Source organism: Lepidochelys kempii, chromosome 2 (genome assembly GCF_965140265.1).
Source record: "Lepidochelys kempii isolate rLepKem1 chromosome 2, rLepKem1.hap2, whole genome shotgun sequence".
Classification (NCBI taxonomy): domain Eukaryota; kingdom Metazoa; phylum Chordata; order Testudines; family Cheloniidae; genus Lepidochelys; species Lepidochelys kempii.
This window is the reverse complement of record NC_133257.1, coordinates 12,500,585-12,523,532: the sequence shown is the minus strand read 5'-3', so window position 1 is coordinate 12,523,532 and position 22,948 is coordinate 12,500,585. Positions and strand designations below refer to the sequence as shown.

The window sequence follows — 22,948 nt, the reverse complement described above, 5'->3', positions numbered from 1 at the left end:
AACCCAGAAGCAGTGCAAAGGCTGAGGGGAGTCAGGGGTAGTGGAGGAGCTGAGGGTGAGGGAAATAATTGCTGGGAAGGATCCTGGGTGTGAAATTGGAGGGCTGTTGGGTGTGGGTGGGAAAAATATGGAACAGCTTTTTTGGAGAGGGACTGTTAGGGAGCTTCCCCCATGCAGACCCTGGCTGACCCTTAGCCTCTCCCATTCAGTCAGGCACATGTGTCCCTCCACCCCCACTCAGACACCCACTCCCCCATCCCCATGTGGCCCTGCACCCCTTCTCCCTGCCCCCATGTGTCTCTCCACCTCCACTCAGACACCCACTCTGCCATCCGCAGGTGGCCCTGCACCCCATCCCCCTGTCCCCATGTGTCTCTGTGCCCCCACTCAGCCACTCCCCCATCCCTATGTAGTCCTGCACTCCCTCCCTCATCACCAAGTGGCCCTGCACCTCCCTCCCACCTGTGGCCATGCGTCTCCACTCCCATTCAGTCCCTGCCCCAGTCTGTCCTTCCTCACTAGCGCTTATGAGCCCCTGTCTGACCCTCCCAGCACCCCACGCTGGCTGTCTCCCCATAGTCCCTGTCTCCTGACCTGGCTTGCTGCGAAGAAGGCAGCTCTTTCTCTTCCCGAGCTGGCTGGGAGCAGCTACTGTGTTCTAGCATCACAGTGTCCTCTGGTGGGCAAAAGGCGGAACTGCAGCAATTTTTCAGCAGGAGCTTCTTTCTGCACAAAAAAAATCAAAAATCTGCATAGCTCATTAATTATGCATAAGCACAGTGGCACAGAATTCCCCCAGGAGTAGAGGTTGAGATGGTGCCAGATACAGTCCCTGACTCTGTGGGTGCTCCAGGGCTGGAGCACCCACAGGAAAAAAATTAGTGGTGCTTAGCACCCACCAGCAGCCAGCCTGCCACACCCCCCCCAACACCTTCCATACACCGGCAGCCCCACCAATCAACTCCACCCCCTCCCTCCCAGCACTACCTGCCCACTGTGATCAGCTGTTCCACAGCATGCAGGAGGTGCTGCGGGGGAGGGGAAGGAGTGGAGACATAGCATCCTGAGGGGATAGGGCAAGAAGAGGTGGGGTGGGGATGGTGGCTTGGGGGAAGGGGTGAGGTGGTGGCAGGGCTGAGGGCAGAGCAGGGCAGGAAAAGGTGAAAAGAGGCAGGGTGGGGGTGGGACATGGGGGAAAGTGGTGGGGGCAGGGCTGGGGGCCAAGTGGGCTGGGAAGTTGCAGAAAGAGGTGGGATGGGGGAAGGGGGTGGGGCCAGGAGCTCATCAGGGGGGTTAGTTCCCACAGGGCCCGGAGGAAGCCAGCGCCTGTGGTGTCAGAGTAGAAAGTAGCCCGAACTTCCTGCCCAGCAGCAAGTCTGGAGTAACCAGGCCTGGAACTTGGAGGGAGGAGTACAAATTGCAGGAGGGGACAGTTTGGAGGAGGTACCAGAAAATCTGTCTGTGTGCACATGGCTAGAATGCTAGCTGCCCTTGCAGCACTTCTGTAAACAACTCTCTTAATAAAGAGCCAGCTTAGTTTTACAAGCATGGCATCTTATACTCAGCACACGGTACAGGAAAACAGTCTAGTGGGAGCCACAGCACGGAAGAGTGTGTGATTCACAGGCAAACAAAGCAACAGTGGCACCAATTCAGGAATTTCTTGCCCCTGTTCATTCCCTCTGGGGCACCTGGCACTGGCCACTGGCAGAAGACAGGATACTGGGCTAGATGGACCCTTGGTCTGACCCAGTAGGGCTATTCATATGTTCTTATGAATTCTAGTCTTTAACCCTCCACACACCCCACTCTCCTCAGCAGGGATCCCATTCCAGTCCCCACTCTTTCCCCCACTCCACCCTATAGGGAAACCACGTGTCTCTCAGCCAGAGAGTCTCTCCTGTCTCTTACCTACACAGTGCATGAACTGGTGCTACCAGGGGTTGAGTTTTTAGAATTGCCAATGGGTCACATGCCATTGTACGCAGTCCCATCATATCATCTCCTCTATAAGCTTTTCAAGGTCAGTCTTGAAGCTAGTTAGGTTTTTTTGCCCCCTCTACTCCGCTTGGAAGGTTATTCCAGAACTTCACTCCTCTGATGGTTAGAAACATCTGCCTAATTTTAAGCCTAAATTTGATGAGGGCCAGTTTATAGCCATTTGCTCTTGTATCTACATTGGCATTTAACTTAAATAACTCCTCTCCCTCCCTGGCATTTATTCTTCTTATGTATTTACAGAGAATGATCATATCTCCCCCTCAGTCTTCTTTTAGTTAAGCTAAATAAGCCAAGTTCTTTGAGTCTCCTCTCATAAAGTAGGTTTTCCATTCCTTGGATCATCCTTTTACCCCTTCTCTGCACCTGTTCCAGTTTGAATTCATCTTTCTTAAACATGGGAGACCAGAATTGCACACAATATTCCAGATGAGGTCTCACCAGTGCCTTGTATAATAGTACTCACACTTCCCTTTCTCTACTGGAAACACCTCACCTGATGCATCTTAGGCCTGGTTTAGCCTTTCTCATGGCTGCATCACATTGCTGGCTCATAGTCATCTTGTGATCAATCAGTATGCACAGGTCTTTCTCCTCCTCTGTCACTTCCAACTGATAAGTCCCCAGCTTATAGCAAAATTTCATGTTGTTAGTACCTAAATGCATGATGAGCTAGGGAGTATATGTTACTGCCCAGGGATGAATGCCCAACTGACAGCACATGGAACAGGGTTTGATTTGCAAAGAGTATAGTGAGCGACAGCAGAAGGAGACACTGCAGCCTCATGAAACCCCAGCCTGACCCTGGGAAGAGACCTGTTCACATATAATGACAGGAAAGGCATGGTCATATTAAGTTATTACTCCCATTTCTGGAAGGTGGACCATCTGGAGGACACTCAGGCCACAAGAAACTGAAGGTGACATGCAGTGCTCAGACAATGGACCACAGTATAGTACAGCAGAACTGAAATGATTCAGTACCAAATGGGAATTTGAACATGAGACATTTTCCCTTGGCTATCCAGCAGGAAGGCAGAGTTGGCAATAAAGACAGCCAAGAGACTGATGGCAGAGGGAAAACATACAGGAAGGGATCCCTGTATGGCCATGTTCAACCATCGCAATACACCCTCCCAGGGACTCGCCAGTAATCCAGCACAGGGACTAATGGATTGGAGAACCAAGACTCTGGTTCCCATTATAGTAGCCTGCTGCAGCCCAGCGGATGCACAATGGCCAGTACCCAGAAGCAGTTAAAAGAATGCAAAACAGGTGAGCAGGTCTAGCACCAACCATCAAATAGCCACACAAAGCAAGAACAAAAGGAACTAGTCCAAGATGCAATGGGAGGCAGGACATATGAGGTAGATACAGACTTAGGATAGTGATGAAGCTGTGGCGTAGTGGCAGACAGTTGGCACATCCCCAAAAGACAGGGCTATGGCCAGGATTGGGAGGACTTTAAAGCGCCTCAGCCATCTGCTGGCCTCATGTAGGCACCTCAGAAGAAACTAGGTATAATAGCAATACAGAGGAACAACAAGATACCACCGAATGGCATGAAGGCAGCAACATGGTGGAAGCAAGTGTCCCCACAACCCCAGCAATAACAAAAACAAGAAATGGGAGACTGGTTCGAAGACCACCATGCTTGCAGAAATATGCGGCTTAACAGCACATAATGGGCTAGTGGTAAAGGTCACGTCCCTGAGGTGGGACCGGTACTAGTAACCTCTGGCCCCAACAAGTCAGTAAATGATAGCACAAAAACTATGTGTGGTGGCTAATCAGCTGAATGTGACCACCCACTGAGATGCTGTGACCAAAAGCGCTAGTGTAATCCTGGGTTGCATAAACAGGAGAATCTTGATTAGGAACAGAGAGGTTATTTTACCTCTATAGTTGGCACTGGTGCAGCCAGTGCTTGAATACTGTGTCCAGTTCTGGTGTCCCCAATTCAAGAAGGATGTTGATAAACTGAAGAAGGGTCAGAGAAAAGCCACAAGAATACTTAAAGGATTAGAAAATCTGCTGTATAGTGATAGACTTAAAGAACGCAATCTATTTTGTTTAACAAAGAGCAGGTTAAGGGGTGACTTGACTAAAGGCTGTAAGTATACACATGGGAAACATATTTGATAATGGGTTCTTCAGTCTAGCAGAGAAAGGTCTAACACCATCCAACAGCTGGAAGTTGAAAGCTAGACAAATTCAGACTGAAAATTAGGCATAACATTGTAATGTTGAGAGCAATTAATCATCGCAAAAATTTACAATGGGTCTCCATCACTGACAATTTCTAAATCAAGATCAGATGTTTTTTTCTAAAACACATGCTCTCGGAATTATTTCAGGGAAGTTATATGGCCTGTATTATGGCTAGATGATCACAAAAGTCCCTCTGGCCTTGGACTCTAAGAAAAGAAATTCTTAAAAGGAAAGAGGTAGCAATCTGTCTGGAGCTTGGAGGGAGGCCCACAGGTTGCTGTAGGGAAGAGTCTGAAGGAGGTGCCAGGAAGTCAGTGTGTGTGTGTGCACGTGGCTGGAATCCTAGATGCAGTTGAAGAACCTCTTAATTATAGATTCATAGAACCACAGGGTTAGAAGGAACCACAAGGGTCCTCTCATCTAACCCCCTACCAAGATGTAGGGTTTGTTGTGGCTAAACCATCCAAGATAGATGGATCTCCAGCCTCCTTTTGAAAACTTTAAGAGGAGGAGCTTCCATGACTTCCCTAGGCAGTGTGTTCAAATAGTTCTCTGCAGATAGTTCTCTTTACTAAGAGCCAGTTTAGTTTCACAAGCAAGGAGTCATCTCACGTTATTATGCAACCCAGGATACATGAAACGAAGTCCTCCATGCCCGTTTCCAGGAGGTTCAGGTATAAGGCAGCCTTGGGAAAGAGGTTTTTGGACACAGGAACTGAGGGGATTTGGGCAGTTCCCACAAGTTGCTGCGTAAGGATAATTCTGGGGGAGAGGCGGTTTTGGGGGCACAGGCATGGGCAAGGCATAATCTTGGGGGCCTCTTGGGAGAAGCGGGGGCTGGGGTCCTTAAAACCACATCATTTTACACCCATTTTTATCTTTGCTCACATTTCCTTTTACTAATCCCCTTGCTCGCTGCACTCCCACCGACCACTTCACTTTGCCTTTCTGCCACTCGCAGCTTCATCAGCCCCCCCATTCAGTGTTTGGTGTAATCTCTTTACAAAGGGCCTCCCCCCCGTCCTCCTTCAGATCCCTCCTCTTCCCCAACAGGCTGCAGGCCTTACACAGGCTTTGTGCACCACTCATGCTATGGCCCCATACTAATAACTACAATGATCACAGAATTTCTCCACTAACTCAAGACCACCCGTTATTTCACCAAGGCCACCAAACTTAATGGCAGAACCTTTCAGCCAGTAACAGCTTGGGTTGATTGTGAATGAGCAACCTCGAGGAGAAAGGTTGCCCTGAGCAATTCAGGCCTCACAGGAAATGGACACTTTTCTCAATTTTGCAGTCACAGTGACAGCAGGGTATGTTGAGTAATGGCCAGGTAAATGCACAACCCTTTGCACTTGCATGGAACAAGTGCATTACAAAGAGAAGTCCCGCACGCCGATACTCAGAGAACTATAAACTGTAATAAGTGGCTCGAGACTTACAGTATATGCTTAAAAAAAGATTCAATAAATATGCAGACACAAGCAAAGAAATCATGTGCATTAGCTCTGTTTAAAAAAATGATCCCTAGCGAATGTCCTTGTACTTTCCTTAATGAGTTTCCCCAGAATCTTTATTTTGAATAGCTTAATTTCGCACATATCTACTGACTATTAAACATTATTGACCTAATAAAGGGCCAGATTCTGCAACCCCGACTTACTGTGAGTAGTAAATTAATTGACAAGTAGCTCTATGAATAGGAAATTACTGCAGTCCCATGTAAGAAAGAGCATATTGAGGGTTTCAAAAGAGAAACGGCCTCAACAGTCCTATTGAGTGGAAAATAGTTGTGTCTATTTCTCACCCTTGGGTCACTCGTCACCTTTGTACACGAAGGACCAGCCTCCTTCCTTGAAAAGTGAAGCAGCATTAAGATTTCTTCCCCCAGTGAAAACACATTCAGCAGGTCACAGATGTATTTGCAGTGTACCACTGGGACCCATGGCAATTCACTGATTTGTTACATAAGGCTGCATGGTGGCCGGAAGCGGTGCAGGTGTACTGCGGGGGTGGTACAGGCACATGGGCCGATTACAAACTGGCCCTATATAACTAAATCTCAGAAATCATCTTCGTTTTGTTGGGAAGCCATTGGATTACTATAAGGTAGCTTTTCAAGCTGGAGGCTGTATTGTACTGAGAGCCTGTGGTAAAGTATCAAGCCAAGCAAAACGAGCCGGGCGTGCATGTGAGTGCCAAGAAAAGATGGCTAAAGCCCGGCACTCTACCGAGCCCCCGAGTGGGGTGTTTGGAACCCAGACGTAGACTGGATCTGGCAGAGTTGTGCGTAATAGTGTGTACGTTGGCAGCAGGTCTACTGTTCTTGCGGGGCATTCAGAAATTCTGGGTCCCCAAGGAGATACATAGTAGCTGTTCCCTGACCTGCTCATTTGTTTTTAGTACAAATCTTGGAGAAAAAGTTTCAGCAGGCGCCCTTCTTGGGAATGCAAGAAGATTTTGATGGGGACTGGTCATCTGTTTCGTTCCTCGCTCTCCTGAGCGAGAAAGTGATATTAGGCCCAGATCCTCAATGGGACTTTAGGTGCCTAAACAACTTTGAGAACCTGTCTCTTATTGACTCACGTTTAAATTTCTAAGTGAGTTACATGATTTTAGCTAATAGTGTCACATTCCCATTCAAAAGGTGTGGCAGGTCTAACCCAAAGCGTTGCCATGAGGACAGGCACCTGTCTTCCTGCCTTTTGATTGTAACGGCCTGATTTTCTGAAGACCCCATTGATGGTAGTGACATCTGTGGTGCTCAGCCTCTCTAAAAATCAGGCAATAATCTAGGCAGGGCAAGGATGTGCCTTATATTTTTTGGAGCGCACCTAGTCCCTCTTGGGCACCACTAGAAACAAATAACAACAACTCCTTAGTATGATTTCCCTGCAGTGTAATGGCTGATGTGCAGAGAACATACCCTATGGGAGCACATTTAGATTTACACAAATAGTCAGGTGAATGTAATGCTTATGAAAGGGTTTGATTATACTACCTGTGGCCAGGGACACTGAAAGCAGGGGCTGGCATTCAAAAGCCATCCTCCAAAGCACCGCTGTCCTGATGGTACAGTAGGGCGCACCCCTGCTTTTCTGGAGTCTTTTGGAGCAGATACCACCAAATGAATGAAAACTTGTGCCGGACACTGTTGTGGCTCTGAATAGGGACAAACGCCCTGTAGGGATTAAAGTGAGGCCTACTCGTTTCCAGTGCGTGACCTAAGTGGGAGCTGACTGCGATTATCTCCAGAGGTGAAGAGCAAACACATTTAACGAAAGCCCTAATTACTCCCTCCCCCCTGCTAACACATTTGCTGTTCAATGTGATTGACTCATTGACAAAGCAAACCTCTATGGATGGAGAAATAGGAACTCTGCAATCTGCGGGCTGATCACTTTACACTAGAAAACATTTTTAAGCCCACAGAGTTGTCTGGTATGGTAGAAAAATGCACAACAGGCAAACCTTTGTGGTGGGACTGAAATTTTCCCTCTTCTTTTGCTGCCACCTTCCCTTCCCTCCTCTCTCTCTTCCTCCTCAGACATCCTCCTAGCTACTGCTTCATTCCCAGCCAACCCACCTCTTGTCCAGCTGCTCTTTCCACTTACGTAGAACATAAGAATGACCATACTGGGTCAGACCCAGTATCCTGTCTACTGACAGTGGCCAGTGCCAGATCCCCCAGAGGGAGTGAACTTAACAGGTAATGATCAAGTGATCTCTCTCCTGCCATCCATCTCCACCCTCTGACAAACAGAGGCTAGGGACACCATTCCTTACCCATCCTGGCTAATAGCCATTAATGGACTTAACCTCCGTGAATTTATCCAGTTCTCTTTTGAACCTGTTATAGGCCTAGCCTTCACAACCTCCTCAGGCAAGGAGTTCCACAGGTTGACTGTGAGCTGAGTGAAGAACTTCCTTTTATTTGTTTTAAACCTGCTACCTAGGCTCAAGTCCTGAGAAGTGCTGTGCACCTGCATCTCCCATTGCTGATAATGGAACTTGAAAATGCTCAGGACCTCTTAAAACATGGCCCACTGACCTTCAAAATTATCATGAGTTATTTGACAACATGCTCACCATTGTATAGGCACAAATGAAGACACGGACCCTGTGCTTCCACAAGAAATCACACAAAGTCCAGACAAAAGGAAGCAAAGACTTTTATTGACTTTTCTTTACATAGAACAGAAGCCACGCAAAATGCCACGATACAGCATATGTAGAAAAATAGTAGAATCATATTGACACTGATGAATATTCGTTATTAATTATTATCTTATTATACAGATTTCATCATAACCATAATAAATGAGCATTAAAATTTCACAGTGGCATTATAAGCTTTACATTCATGTTCTTGTTTACATAAGGGACCATGTCACATGTCTTCAACCCTTACGTCTGATCACAATTCAAAGTGGTACATTTAAAATTTAAAAGCCCTTTCCCTTAATCTAATGTGATTTTCCCACTCTAATCCATTGACTTGATCCCTTAGAGAGGTCTGCATTTGTCTTCAAAGACATTACTTTTATAAACACAATTGACTGATATGAAAATGGACCTTAAAAAGAACCCAACGAGTTTATTATCAGTTAGGGTGTGATCCTGAGGTGGAATGAACACTTCCATCTTCGATTTGTCCAGATCCTCAGCTGGTCTAAATTGATCCACCAATTTATACCATTTCAAGATCTGGCTCATTGTATTTAATGGCAAGCTGTGGGTGACTGGCTCTTCTCAGGATCAAGCCCTTATTCAAAACCTCGTGAATACCACCAAGTCAACACTGAAATTCTAGACAATTGACTTACATCTGGGTTTTACTCTAAAATGCAGTGGAGTCAACCAAAATGTGTTTTTCCATTTTGTAAGATCATTTTTCCTTGTCTGCATAAATGTAGTGTAAAAGGACCTCACGTTAGACAAAAAATAAACACAGCTGAAATGCATGGCAGATGAAAAAACGTTCATTTGGGGGAGCTGAGCTACAGAGAGATGGAATACAATGTATAAAGCAAATCTCGATGTCTTCTTTCAAAGCCAGTACAGTTTATCCAACCAATTTATCCAAGCTTTGACCATCTAACTATTGCCTCTTCTTTCTGATTTGAAACAATTTGCAGGATTTCTGACAAAATGTAAAGCTATGTCATTTAGAAGTACAACTTTAACAGCCACATACCAGTATCTTAATGCACCTATATTCAGATCAGAGAGTACAAAGACAGCTGTGTTTAAAAATAACTCAAAATGGCTTGTATGCACATGAACCTCCATATAAGGTTAGTGCTGGGCTCTGACTCTTAAGGTATTGAGAGCCTATATAAAAACTCTTATTCTTACACATATCTCATTACGTGCCTAGCACAATTTATCTTAAAGAGAGAATGTGGAAAAATAATGTAAATCTAGGGGCGGATCTGTCGTCTTGCCCCCAGTTTTGTCATTCCCGCTTGTGCAGACTGAATGTGAAATGCTACCAAATCAGAATTCTCCACTTGTGCCAATGGCAGTGTTTTACGTCCACTTTGCACGTAAGATATAAGTGACTCCACAAGGTGCAAGGGAGTGGAGAATCAGGCCCCTCACGTTTAAGAGTTCTAGAAAGGGAGTGAATTATCCAAGTTAACATCCAAGCCATCATCAGAAACTCAATCACGATATTCTTTACAATCATTATTCTGATTACAGTTCAGCCTCTTCCTTGATAGCCTTTTCAGTCTGTTTTAAACTTAGATTTTGGGCTCATGGTTCTATTCTTATTTTCTAAATGGGAGGAGTGTTTAAACCAGACTACCTACAATGTCAAAATACCTGGTTTTCAAATCTGGGGAGCATTTTCCTACCAGATTGTGGAACCAGTATATACATAAATCCATGGGTATCAAGGTAAGAATTTGCCCACAAGCCTATGTTCCCTATAGCCTAATTACATACATCAGTGCAGGAACATTGAAGGTAATGATTTAGGAATCAATATTTCAAAGAACTGAGAATTAATTCAGGATATCACTTTGCCATAAAGTGCTCCGACGGTGTAGACAAAGTATGAAAGAAGAGAGTCAACTCACACCATCCAAACCACCTATTTAAACTTTAGTATTAAAAAGCAGAGTCTGATGCTGAAGGGTAGCAACTTGGGCCAACTTTAATGGGTGTTTTACAGATTCAACAATTCTCAGGATTAGGCCTTTAGAGAAAGGTTCCAGGGACGGAAGCATACTAATTCCCTCTGTGAAATACATACTGGACAACCGCTGATAGCAAGACAACACTTGCCCTACAGCAAAGCATTGCTGTGAAGAGAAGCCAAATTTTTCGAACATGGGTGCCTACAGCTAGACATTTCCGTACATATTTAGGCATCTACGTATGGTAGGTGCCAGATTTTCAGAGGTGCTAATGGTTCCATCAACTTCGGTGGGACATGTGGGTGCTTAGGGCCTTTGAAAATCAGTCCATTTATTTAGCTTAAGTATGGAATCAGGTGTCTGACTTAAGCTCCCAATCAGGTAGAGCTAGACTCTAAGCTCTTTAGGGCAGGTATTGTGTCTACCTCCATTTCAAGCACTTGGCCTTTCTCCTGATGTCAGTCTCGCCTCCCACCAGCTCATGATGTCAGCCTCCACTGCCTATTGGTTAAATTTTCAAATGAGCACTTTAATGCTTTCTCCCATGTTGACCCACATGCTTGGGAGGCGTTCTCCGTTAACATCCGCACAGCTACCTTATTATCCACCTCCAAATTCTTTTTTGCCCCAATACCGACAGGATATTTGACAACAGCTAGGCTGCTGGCATGCAGAGACCAATGCCTATCATACTGACTCATTGTTTACTTGTACTCCCCCATCTGTCTGTCTCTATCCATCTGTTGTCTCTTGTCTTGTTACTTTAAGCTCTTTGGGGCAGAGACTGTCTTTTTGTTCTGTGTTTGTACAGCATCTACCACTATGGGATCCTGGTCCATAATTAGGGCTCCAAGACACTACAGTAATAATATATAATAATAATAAACACATATTCAGTAAATAATGCTAATTATACTGCCTACCAAATCTTACTTGGAAGGAGGCTGTACATCAGGATTTCAATCCCCAGTGTTGATTAAGAAGAATTATTTCCAACACTTTTAGAGAGGTTCACAAAGTTCTTGGCTAATGTCCATGCAGACTTTAGTTGCTCCTCTAAATGGTTACCCTAGTAGATATCATCTCTAAATATGGAAATTAAGCATAGCTTCAAAACCCTAAAAGATCTTGTGGCAGGTGTAGGATGTCTGATAGCAAGTCTATCCATGATCCAGAGATTAAACTTTTTAGTTTAGCCCTCACAAAATACAAACATGAATTCACTAGTTTCTGGTTTCCTCTTCTGCAAATGGTTGAAGCCATATAGAGTCACTGGGTCAGACTGTGCCCCAAACTACATCAATATGACAATCCATGACCTTCGTTGATCAGAAAATGCAAGGTGAAAGGAGGTAACAATTGTGACCTACTTAAAGGAAAACTTTAGACATAAACCTATGAGAGCCAATTTCATCTCTCATGGTTCATTACTAAAATGATTCATTGCTCAAGCCAATGGAGCTATCACCTGGGATGAACTGGACTCTGAAACTGCTATGAGGGTCTAAGTGAAACTCATCATTAGTAATGACCACAAGCCACAAAGTTCAGATCTTGATCCAAATTTGGATCTGAACTTTCTCCCAGTTCATGAGTATATGGTTCTGTTTTGGTCCATCTTTATCCAGTGCCCTTACCAAAACATCAAACAATAATCAATTGGAAGCTCTAAAAGTAGTAGGACAAGATCATCTACTTTCTTCTGTAACTTCATAGAAAAGAAACTGAAGCAAATATATAAAACAAAACACTATAGGAGCCCAGTGAAACTGAAAATAAGAACTGGACTGACCTACTATATAAGGAAATGTAATAACATAAAAAGGGAAATAGTTTATTTCCAAAACTGGATGCATGTTTATATGGGCCAAACTAAACTACTATGAGAAATGTGGTAAACCCAATAAAATTTTGGCCTACTGGTTTAAAAATGAGAGCTCAGTTGAAGGGGATGGATGTAAGAAAACCAAACATGGTGATGAGCTCCCTACTGCCAGACACATGACTGCACAATTTGATACTTTTAATCAACCATTATAACCTACAGAAGCTGTAGATAACACATACCAAATTCTAGACTGCTTAGATAATATTAATCCAACTCTGGTGTGCCAAGGGGCTCAGAATTCATTGTGCATTCTGAGCTCAAAGGAGGTAAAGGAAGCCAGTGAAATACCTCCTGGAGGAAACTGCCTGGCTCTGATGAATACCCAATGGAAAAAATACAAACATGGATAGGAAATTATTGGATTTGCTACAAACCACTGAATTCAGTAATGGCATTCAGGACAGGGGAGTCACATACTGCACTGATTTACTTCCCCTGCCTTTCCCATCTAAGTCAATGGAGCGAGTCAGGGCAAAATTTCTACCATTCTTTTTTCTTCATCCTTCCTTCATTCCTATTTAGATACTTGTATCTATCCCACATGACACAGTAACTTGGCGATTCCTTTTCATCCTGCCACCAGGAACTTTGCTGCAATAAATCTTGACAGGTTTCAGAGTAACAGCCGTGTTAGTCTGTATTCGCAAAAAGAAAAGGAGTACTTGTGGCACCTTAGAGACTAACCAATTTATTAGAGCATAAGCTTCAAATGCATCTGATGAAGTGAGCTGTAGCTCACGAAAGCTTATGCTCTAATAAATTGGTTAGTCTCTAAGGTGCCACAAGTACTCCTTTTCTTTTTGCAATAAATCTTGTCACTCATAAAAAAAGAGGAAAGAATAAGACAGTTGTATTCCAGGCAGGCCATTTTTTTCTTCCTGAATTAGGACATCAAGATATTGGCCAATACTCTGGTTTTGAAGCAAGGATAAAAAGCTTCCTACACTAAAGTTAATAAAGACCAAGCTATGTCTACTGACATCGAGGCCTTTATCACTGGAGGCTGCACCATGTACTGTAACAACCCCAAGCAGAGCGTTGACAGAGTGCATGGAATCAAGTGACATTGCCATGGTGGTTAGAAAAGGAGAGAGGGTTGTTTAAGTTTGGTTTGGACTCAAGAGAGGTGTGGTTTTGTTTGCTTTGTTTTATGGGCTGGTTGTGTTAAGAGCCTGAAAGGTCTGTGAGTCTGAAACTCCTGTTGGTGAGCAGTGTTACTAAATCTACTCTCTCTCTCTCTCTCTCTCTCTCTCGCTGGGTTAATTACGTAAGGTCTTACTGTCAGACCCAGACCCTGCTTCTGAGGGTGCATCTTTACATGTGCTTTGAGGTGAACTACCCCCAAAGGACAAGTGACAGAATTCTAGCATGCAAAGCCCATACGTACGGACAGAGGCTTTGTGGGTACAAATTTATTTCCCATGCATGCAGCTGTTAGACCATTGTAGGTCTGCTTGCAGCCTTGTGGGTGCTCTATGTGTCATGTGCAGAAGTGACACTGTTAATGAAGCCTCGTTGACAATCAAGCCTTCAGTATATTCTCATTGATCTGATGCAGTTTGGTTAGAGAAAGTTAATTTACATTTTCTCCCTGGACTTTTCTTTTAATGAAACCGGCGGCAAATCTGTTCTTTAGGAACTTATTAAATCAGTACTGTGTATGGGGCCTGAATCTTCACCATTAAGTCAATGGACCTGATTCTCCTCTCACTTAAATCAATTTTATACCGGTGGGACTCTGTTCACACAGGCTTTTCTCTTCAGGGCAGGGATCGGGCCATATTTCTCTTTGGAAAGCACCTATGTGCATCTTGGGTACTACAAGAAGCAAATAAGAACAACAGATCCCTAATCTGATTTCACTATGTTAGATGTAACACTCAAGAGGGAATGTTGGGGTTAGTTTATCCGTGTCCTGTCTCTTTAAGGGTTTGGAGCACTGGTCAAAGGTAAAAAAGGAACATGAAGGGGAAGAAAGGTGTGGTCCCAGGAGGGTGGTGATTGTTAGGATATAGATATTCAGGCCTGTTTGTAAAGGCTTATACTCTAAGAATTTAGGTGTATTCTTATCACTTAGCTAGTTCTAGAGGTATAAAAGAAAGAATCAAAATCACTGTCTGCCGGTGTAAGGGCCTTCTCTTACTGTGACAGTCTGAGGCCCTATGCTTAGGCTAAGATCTTTGGCTAAGTAGCAGAGGCAGCCATAAGCTGGGAAGCGAACGGTCACATCCTCACATTCCAAACTAGTCACATTGAAATAAGGTGCTACTGGGCTGTTAGGAATACAATCCTGTCCTGATAATGCCTATCGCCTCCAGAGAAAGGGAAGTGCCTAGGATATGTTAGGATTGGTTAGTTAAATTTCAGTAAAATGATTGGTTAAGTTATAGCTAAGCAGAACTCAAGTTTTACTATATAGTCTGCAGTCAATCAGGAAGTGAGTGTGTGGGTAGGGGGTGGGAAATGGGAACAGGGAATGGGGGTGGGGAATTGGAGTTATGTTTTGCTAAGGGAGGGGAATGGGAAAGGGACACAGGTAAGGCTCTGTGGTGTCAGAGCTGGGAAGGGGGACACTAAGGAAGGAAACAGGAATCATGCTTGCTGGAAGTTCACCTCAATAAACATCTAATTGTTTGCACCTTTGGACTTCGGGTATTGTTGCTCTGTGTTCATACAAGAAGGACCAGGGAAGTAAGTGGGTGAAGAATAAGCCCCCTAACAGTGATGTTGTGTTCTGGTGACACTGAGCTGGTCTGGGGCTCATGCAGGCTGTCTTTGTTCATTTGTTTTTTATATTAAGTTTAATAAAACCTCAGTTTTAAACCCATCCCTGCACCGGGAGTGTAACATTTGGCGAGCCCAGGCAGGCGAGACTGAACTGCAGTGATCTGACCTCTCTGAGAGAGGAAGCTGCTGCAGACTGTTCTGTGGAGAGCTGTCAGAAGGAAAACAGAAACGTGGTTCTGAAGAAAGACTGTTTTCTCTGAAAGCAAAGGGGAAGATTTAATTGTTTGCAAGCACTATAGCTGGGGGAGAGCTGGAGGACAGTCTGATGGAGGTAGGAGGACTCTTATGCCATCTAGAACATGAGTACTTAAGAGAAGTCTGTGACTGTCTGGGCTTTTCTGGGACAGATCACAGTAAAATTGCATTCAAAGCCATTTGTCTCTTATCAAACATATAAAAAGCCACTTACATAGTAATGAGTTGGAAGATCAGGGATTGTCTTATTACATTACTGACATTAAGAGAGAAGATTTGATAACTCACTGCTACACCAAAAAAAAAAAAAAAAAAAAAGAAAGAAAGAAAGAAAAGAAAAGAAAAGAAAAGAAAAGAAAAGAAAAGAAAAGAAAAAAGAGCTGATTGAAGCCACTACAGTAAAGACAATTCAGAAACAGTATGTGGAGAAATGAAAGTTGCTTGAAGAACACTTCCTGGCAAGCATGTAGGAAATTAAAACCCAATCCCCAGTGAAAATGTGGTCTTTCCCACTCCAGAACACAGAACCAGTTTCAAAAAAAGGATTTCAAAATAACAGGCCACAGTGGCAACAACCACCAAAAGGACTGGTTAAATTTTCTTAGTTTGGCTTATCAGATTGAAAGCGGGATTCAAAAGGGACCCACTGAAGAAGAGATCCTTGAAGCTGTAAGCAGAGCAGTTTGCTCACGACCGCCTCAGGAGCAGCTCAGAGAGGAAGACGGATCTGAGCCTTCCAAAATGAAGGAGCATCTTAAAGTGCTATTACCAGTCAAAAAAGCAAAGGAGGATGCGAATACACCTTAGTTATAGTGGGTCACTTCACTAGGTTTGTCCCAGCATACCCTTCCACCACCAAGTCAGGAAAGACTGTCACAGACCAGATTGTCAGTGCCTTTGTTTTAAAGTTTGGTTTCCCCAAAAGGATAATCATGACACAGGGACAGAGATTGAAAGTAATTTATTCTAAAGGTTGCAGCATTACTGTATAAATGAAACATCTTGCGCAACCCCATATGATCCATGGGGCAATGGGCAAGCAAAAAGGCTGAACCGAACTCTGCTGGCTATGCTGAGAGCCTTGCCAGAAGAACAGAAATAAAACTGGAAGGACCCCTTTATAAGGTAATTTATACCTACAACTGTACACAAAATTTAGCTGCAGGGTTCTCACCCTCCTATTTATTATATGGATGATCACCACATTTGCCCATTGACATTGCATTTGGTCAGCCTATAAACTCTTAATCTGCACCTCAGGACCATAAAGATGACACTAAGAAATGGAAACAGCAGAACAGAGAAGCTTATGAACTGGCATCAAAATGTTCTCAGAAATCTGCTACTCATAAGAATCACTATGATCAAAAAGTCCATGATGCTCCTCCCTCACCAGGTCTTGTCTGGAATCTTTCAGGGAAAGGGGGACCAGGCAAATTCAGGTCTTACTGGGAAGACAAAATTCTTGTTGTACTTGAAAGGAAAGGGGATAGGCCAGTCTATGAAGCAGAAGATAGAAGAGAGGTCTTAAGTTCTTCACCTGAGTCTTCTACTTCGCTGTAACTTCTTACCCTTGGATATACTACTGATCTCCAAACCACCACAGCAGAAGACACAGGCTACATGTACACTACCAGCTAGGGCTGTGATTCCCCTGCTCCTGCTCAAATACTTATGCTAGCTCTAATTGAACTAGTGCAGGTATAAATGGCCATGTAGCTGCAGTAGCATGGGTAGGAGCAGCGGAGGCATGGCTGAACTGTGCTGAGTACTTACCCATTGGATAAGTATGTGTACATGACCAGGGGATTCACACCCCTAACTTGTAGTGTGGACATACCCAAAGAGAACAAGGAAAACTAGTGCAATAAGAGCTCAAAATGAGGACAGGAATCCTGTGATTCTGATAGTGAGAGGGAAGATGAACTACATTATGCAATGTTTCAGAGAAACAGCCATGTTAGTCTGAATTCGCCAAAAGAAAAGGAGTACTTGTGGCACCTTAGAGACTAACCAATTTATTTGAGCATAAGCTTTCGTGAGCTACATGCATCCGATGAAGTGAGCTGTAGCTCACGAAAGCTTATGCTCAAATAAATTGGTTAGTCTCTAAGGTGCCACAAGTACTCCTTTTCTTTTTACATTATGCAATGGTACCAGGTACTGTCCATGAGAAAGAGACTCTGAATCCAGAGATAGAAACACTTCATCCACAACTGGGAAATGAGGATTTTGTTGATCCTGTACACTTGGAAAAGGTTCTTCAGACTTATGTGACATTCACACCAGGTGTTGAAAGTCATGGCAACCTAAATGAAACCATGGAACCCGAAACCAGTAGTGCACAAGATCATCAGAACAACCCACTGACTGGGAAGTCATCTAACTAGAGAGAGAACAGCCCCACAGACACTGACATATGAACATTTAGGGACATCTACTTATCAGTGTCTAAATACAACTATTGGACTGGTGAATGCACCAGGTTTTTTTCCTCATGTTTGTCACATGCTGTACCCAGTACCTATTTCTCTAACTTATCCTGCATTCTATCTAAGACTGATGTGAGTGATATTGAATTATGGTCTGGATGTTGATCTACATCAAGTGTTTTATAGTTCTGGGTAATTTGTTATTTCGTTATGCCCAATGACTTTGAGTTACATGGCTAAGCCATTGAACGAGAATGGGTATTTCCTATGATAGGAGTATCTCTGGGAATTTAAATTGTTCAGAACTGGCTGATTTGTTGGATAATGGATCTTCACTTGTCATACATCATTGAAATCAGGACCTGGTGAAGGAGCAGAAAGAAAGACTTATCTGAGAACAATTGTTTATGAGTATGTGGAAATCATAAATGACTGCTAATAAGTCAAAATGATGTACTGAATGTTAGATATTTTGTTTATAGAAATGTTGGGACAACATTACATTTACAAGGGGAAGTGTTGCACTCAGAAGAGAATGTCAAAGTTAATTTACCTGTGCCCTGTCCCTCTAAGGGTTCAGAGCACTGCTGAAGAGATAAAAGGGAACACAGTGAGGAAGAAAGATGTGGTCCCAGGAAGGTGGTGGTTGTTGTGCTCCAGGGAGATGGAGCTGATGTGTGGTGTATGCAGACTGCCTTTATTTTATTGTTGTTGGGTTTTTAAAATATAAATATAAGATATAAATGTATTAAGGTTAATAAAACCTCAGTTTTAATGCCCTCCTTGGAGTGGGAGTGTAACATGGGGGGAGGGGGGTAATGTTTGCTGTAGAAAGAACTTACTTTAGAAAAAATAATAAGTGACTTTATGGACTGATAATACCACCTAGCGCCAGATGTAATGGAAGCTGGTACTGTGCAGACATATAATTGCTCTGCCAGTGCACCTCTATCCTGACCTCAGCAGTGTAGCAGTGTGCAAATGGATTTCCCTTGAGCAAACACGGCTAACTGCATGATTATGCCAAATACTGTAGTAGCATTGTATATGGACAAATGAGTATAAGTGAGAGGTTCATCAGGTTGAATGGCAGGGTTGTCATTGCTTCCAGGGTAAGCAGGAGCAGGCTCATTCTGTATTTTGTTAAGTAACTGGTCAAGTTCTTTTCTTTAAAAGTGAGTGTTAATTCTCAATTGTCTGGAGTTAAAGTGATCCTAAAAACCTGCATTGCAGTGATCTAGCTCATCTCATGATGTTTATACGGTGTGCCGTCATGGGATGTAAGTCATGACCGATGGCAGAGTGTGGTGACGTAGAGAATCAATGCTGGGATGCATGATGCAGTGAAGTCCAGGACAACCTGATGCCTAGAAGTGGGGCATTAAATGGACAAAGTATATACCTGTCACAAAGTCAAAATGAACTAGAGAATCTTCTTCCCAGTCTCTAGTCAAGAGCTCAGTGAGGGTTAAGTTTAGTCATGGCAAACATTCTGCTGGAGCATGGCATCCACAGGAAAGTCCAGCTGAAAGAACGAAGTTCATCCTCACCTGAATGTGTGACTGCTGCCCCAACGGGGATCACAGATTTGAGGAAGGGAACTATCTTGAGGGGCAGTAACACCTTTTGGTGACCTTGGCTATAGACAGAGAAATATCAGCCTGCATGAGCGCTTGAGCAAAGACCAATCCAGGGAAACCCTGGTGAAGAGACACCAGGAGCTGCACTTGGAGACCATGCCACAGAGAGCTGCCAGCAGAACAAGTTACTGATGGGAGTGGATTCAGTGACTGGATGGGGCCTAATCTGCAGCCAAGGTGCAGACCAGACCAATCAGTTTATATCAACCTAAGAATGGAAGACAGAGCTCCAGAATGGGAGCAGTGGGGTCTGATACTCCTCCTTGCTGTGGAACTTTTGAAGCTTGGCTCCAGATATTCTGCTCTAAATGCTAATGGGCTAGAGTCTCAAATGGTGTAAATCAGCATAGTTCCATTGACTTCCCTATGATGCTGCCAATTTACACCAGCTGACGATCTGGATCCTTTATAATTTTTTGCCTTTCCATGCCACTTGTACATAGTGCTCAAAATGCTCGACTCCAAAAGGTGATGATATGAACAGAGGAAAATGCCCCGTGTCCAACATCTTCAAACCTGTGCGCCTTATCTTAGGCACCAGAATCCATATTTAGGCACCTAAATAAAAATAGCCTGATGGAAATTTCAGCGACACTCAACACCCACAGCTCTGCTGTAGTCAATGGAAGCTGTGGGAGTTCCACATCTCCTAAAATGAGGCACTATGGTTTGTAATTGTTAGCCTATATCCTGATGAGTCTGTCTTGTTATAAACAAGCTAGAATCCTAGGCTATGTCTACACTACAGCCGGGATCGACGCTCAGAGATCGATCCACAGGCAGTCGATGTAGCAGGTCTACTGAAGACTCACCAAATCAACAGCAGATCGCTCTCCAGTCAACCCCTATACTCTACCCCTGACAAGAAGAGTAAGGTAAATTGACAGGAGAGTTTCTCCTGTCGACCCGCTGCGGTATAGACCCCATGGTAACTCGACTTAAGATACGACAACTCCAGCTACGTTATTAATGTAGCTGGAGTTGTGTAGCATACGTCCACTTACCACGGTAGTATAGACATAGCCCTAGAAATATAAGGCAAGGGACCTCAAGAGGTCATCTAATCCACCCCCGCCCCGCCACTTCCAGGCGGGATTAGGTATACCTTAAAATATATAACGGGGTGGCCAAACTTATTGACCCACCGAGCCGCATATGACAATCATCAGAAGTTTGAGAGTTGGGGCACACCTGTCGGGAGTTGGGGCTTCAGCAGGCACACCCTGTGGGTCTGAAGCCCCAAGACCCCCTCCTCACTGGATAGAAGCCCCTACCTCACCACCCTGCTGCCCTCCCCCCCACCCCCCAAGTCTGGTAGGTAGAGAATGGGGAGGGTGCGGGTGGCTCCGAGAGTCTCACTTTAACTGTAAAAGAGCCGCATGTGGCTCACGAGCCACAGTTTGGCCACCCCTGGTATATAAAATGCACACGTCTGTTTGTAAAAGCTCAGCTGAAGTAACTCTGTATCTGGAAATATAGACTCGATTCACTGTTACCAACAACTTTTCCTTGCAAACAAAAATACTGAAAGGGTAATCAAGCAAGAAGCATCCGATCTTCCAAAACATCATACATCAGCAGCTTATACATAGTTGCTGATAGGGGTTTAAGGGGATGCGAGCCAGAGGCAGTAGCACCAGAGGACCTTGTCAAAAGGCTTCTGTTTGGGTGTCTTAGGAAGCTGGAAGCAAAGAAAACCATCTGGTTCAAAATCAGATAACTGCCATATATTTACCAAAGCACCTAACTATTGTGGCCAGGTCCTCAGTTGGAATAAACGGGCATAGCTCCACTGAATTCATGCACTGATCTCTGACTTCAACGGAGCTATGCTGATTTATTCCAGCTGAGGATCTGGCCCGATATTACATGCACTGGACAAAGTACTGGGGAAAATTTGGTAAATATCAGAGACCTAGCTAAGAAATGCTGTTTATTCACCTAATTTCCTATGACTAAATATTGAATATCAAAACGACTGAATGTAAGGACTGGAGCAGCATAAAACACACACCAAAGAGCTGTGTGTGGAGTATGACACTTAGTATCAGAATCCCCGGGGTGAGAACATCTCGAATGAAATATGGTGCTTGGAAACTGTTCTCCGATGGAAAAGTCAGTTTATAGATAAAATAGACTAACAGTGGGCCAGGTGCCTAGCTGGCATATATCAGCTCTGCTGATACCGCTTCTGGACCCACACTATCTTGAACTTCACTGATGATTATGGGATATTTGCATTAGTTAGGCTTAGAGACTTCCGTTGGCCCCTGAAAGGTAAGAGGCTCACAATGCTGTTAGATGCCCTGGTGCCATTTCCTACTGCATTAATATCAGAGCAGACCAGCTGTTTCAGAGGTAGTGTTGTAAGAGAGCCGAGTTTCCCTGTTCTGCATACAGGACTGGGAGCAAGAAGCTAATGAATTCTAATTCCACCTTTGATGCAAATTCCTGCTGCGGGCATGGGCATGCCATTCCATCCCTCTGCCTCCGAATCACGGTTGGGAAAAGGCAATAACAAAAGGGGAGTATTGTTATTACTGTTATAATTCTCCAAGGCTGTGTGGCATCTGTACATGCTAAGATTTCAAACTCTTCAGACTCAAACACACGATCCTTTGAGGTGCTGAGCACCTTCAGCGTCCATTAAACAGTTTGGCACAATTCTGATTGCAGATAAATCACTTTATAAAAGAGAAAAGGGGCACATATGACAAGCCCGAAGAAGGAATACTTGCAGCCAGATCTTTAAAGGACCTCTATAGTCATCCCTTTAATATTTGCTGGTGCATCCCACTGTATCTGCAAAATCTTGTACTTGTATGTGGAAACTGAATAGTCACTAGTCAGGTGCACGAACACATAGTGTGCTCGTGCGAAGATTTTTTCATGAATACATAATGTTTCCAATGTGGGTTAAGAGGATGACAGAAAACATGATCCTCTGAAATTAATCTAGCCAAGCCCTAGAGGCTGCTGCTATTCCACAGACATATAGCTGATGTTCACTCACATACAGCTAAAGTTAAGTTTCTTTCTATGAACCACTGGGGCAGTTTGAATTCAAATATTTCCCCCTGACAAGTTGCAGTGCTGAGATATAGTCCATGTGTGTCCTAGTTGTCTTGACATTAAAACTGAGAAATGCAAAAAATGAGATCTGTAGCCAGCCATTACACGTGAGATAGAATTCATCCAAAACAGAGAATTGGCAAGACTCTCTGCACTGTATTAGAAGCTAAGAAGGGAATTTAGCCCAGCGATTAATGGGACATAGAATCATAGAATCTCAGAGTTGGAAGGGACCTCAGGAAGTCATCTAGTCCAACCCCCTGCTCAAAGCAGGACCAATCCCCATTTTTTGCCTCAGATCCCTAAATGGCCCCCTCAAGGATTGAACTCACAACCCTGGGTTTTGCAGGCCAATGCTCAAACCACTGAGCTATCCCCAAAATGCTATAGTTGTTTTAAAATGCCTCCTGTTTTTCCACATGCTTAATATCAAAGCTTTCCTACCACAGGCTGCTTATACATGATTATTTTTGGTTAAAAAGACAGTTCCGGCTGGAAAACCCATCAGTACATTTGCAACGCATTTCAGTTGCTCTTAGAATATCAGGGTTGGAAGGGACCTCAGGAGGTCATCTA

General features: G+C 43.9%; 1 protein-coding gene across 1 annotated transcript in view; it reads right to left on the bottom strand.

Annotated features, from left to right (window-relative positions):
• Positions 1-718: 718 nt before the first annotated feature.
• The window catches only part of FAM135B (family with sequence similarity 135 member B), a 349,946-nt gene continuing 327,716 nt past the window's right edge, over positions 719-22,948 (bottom strand). Inside the window, exon 21 of the transcript XR_012157070.1 lies at positions 719-748. The gene's annotated coding sequence lies outside the window, so the exon portion shown is untranslated. The remainder of the gene's footprint in view (positions 749-22,948) is intronic.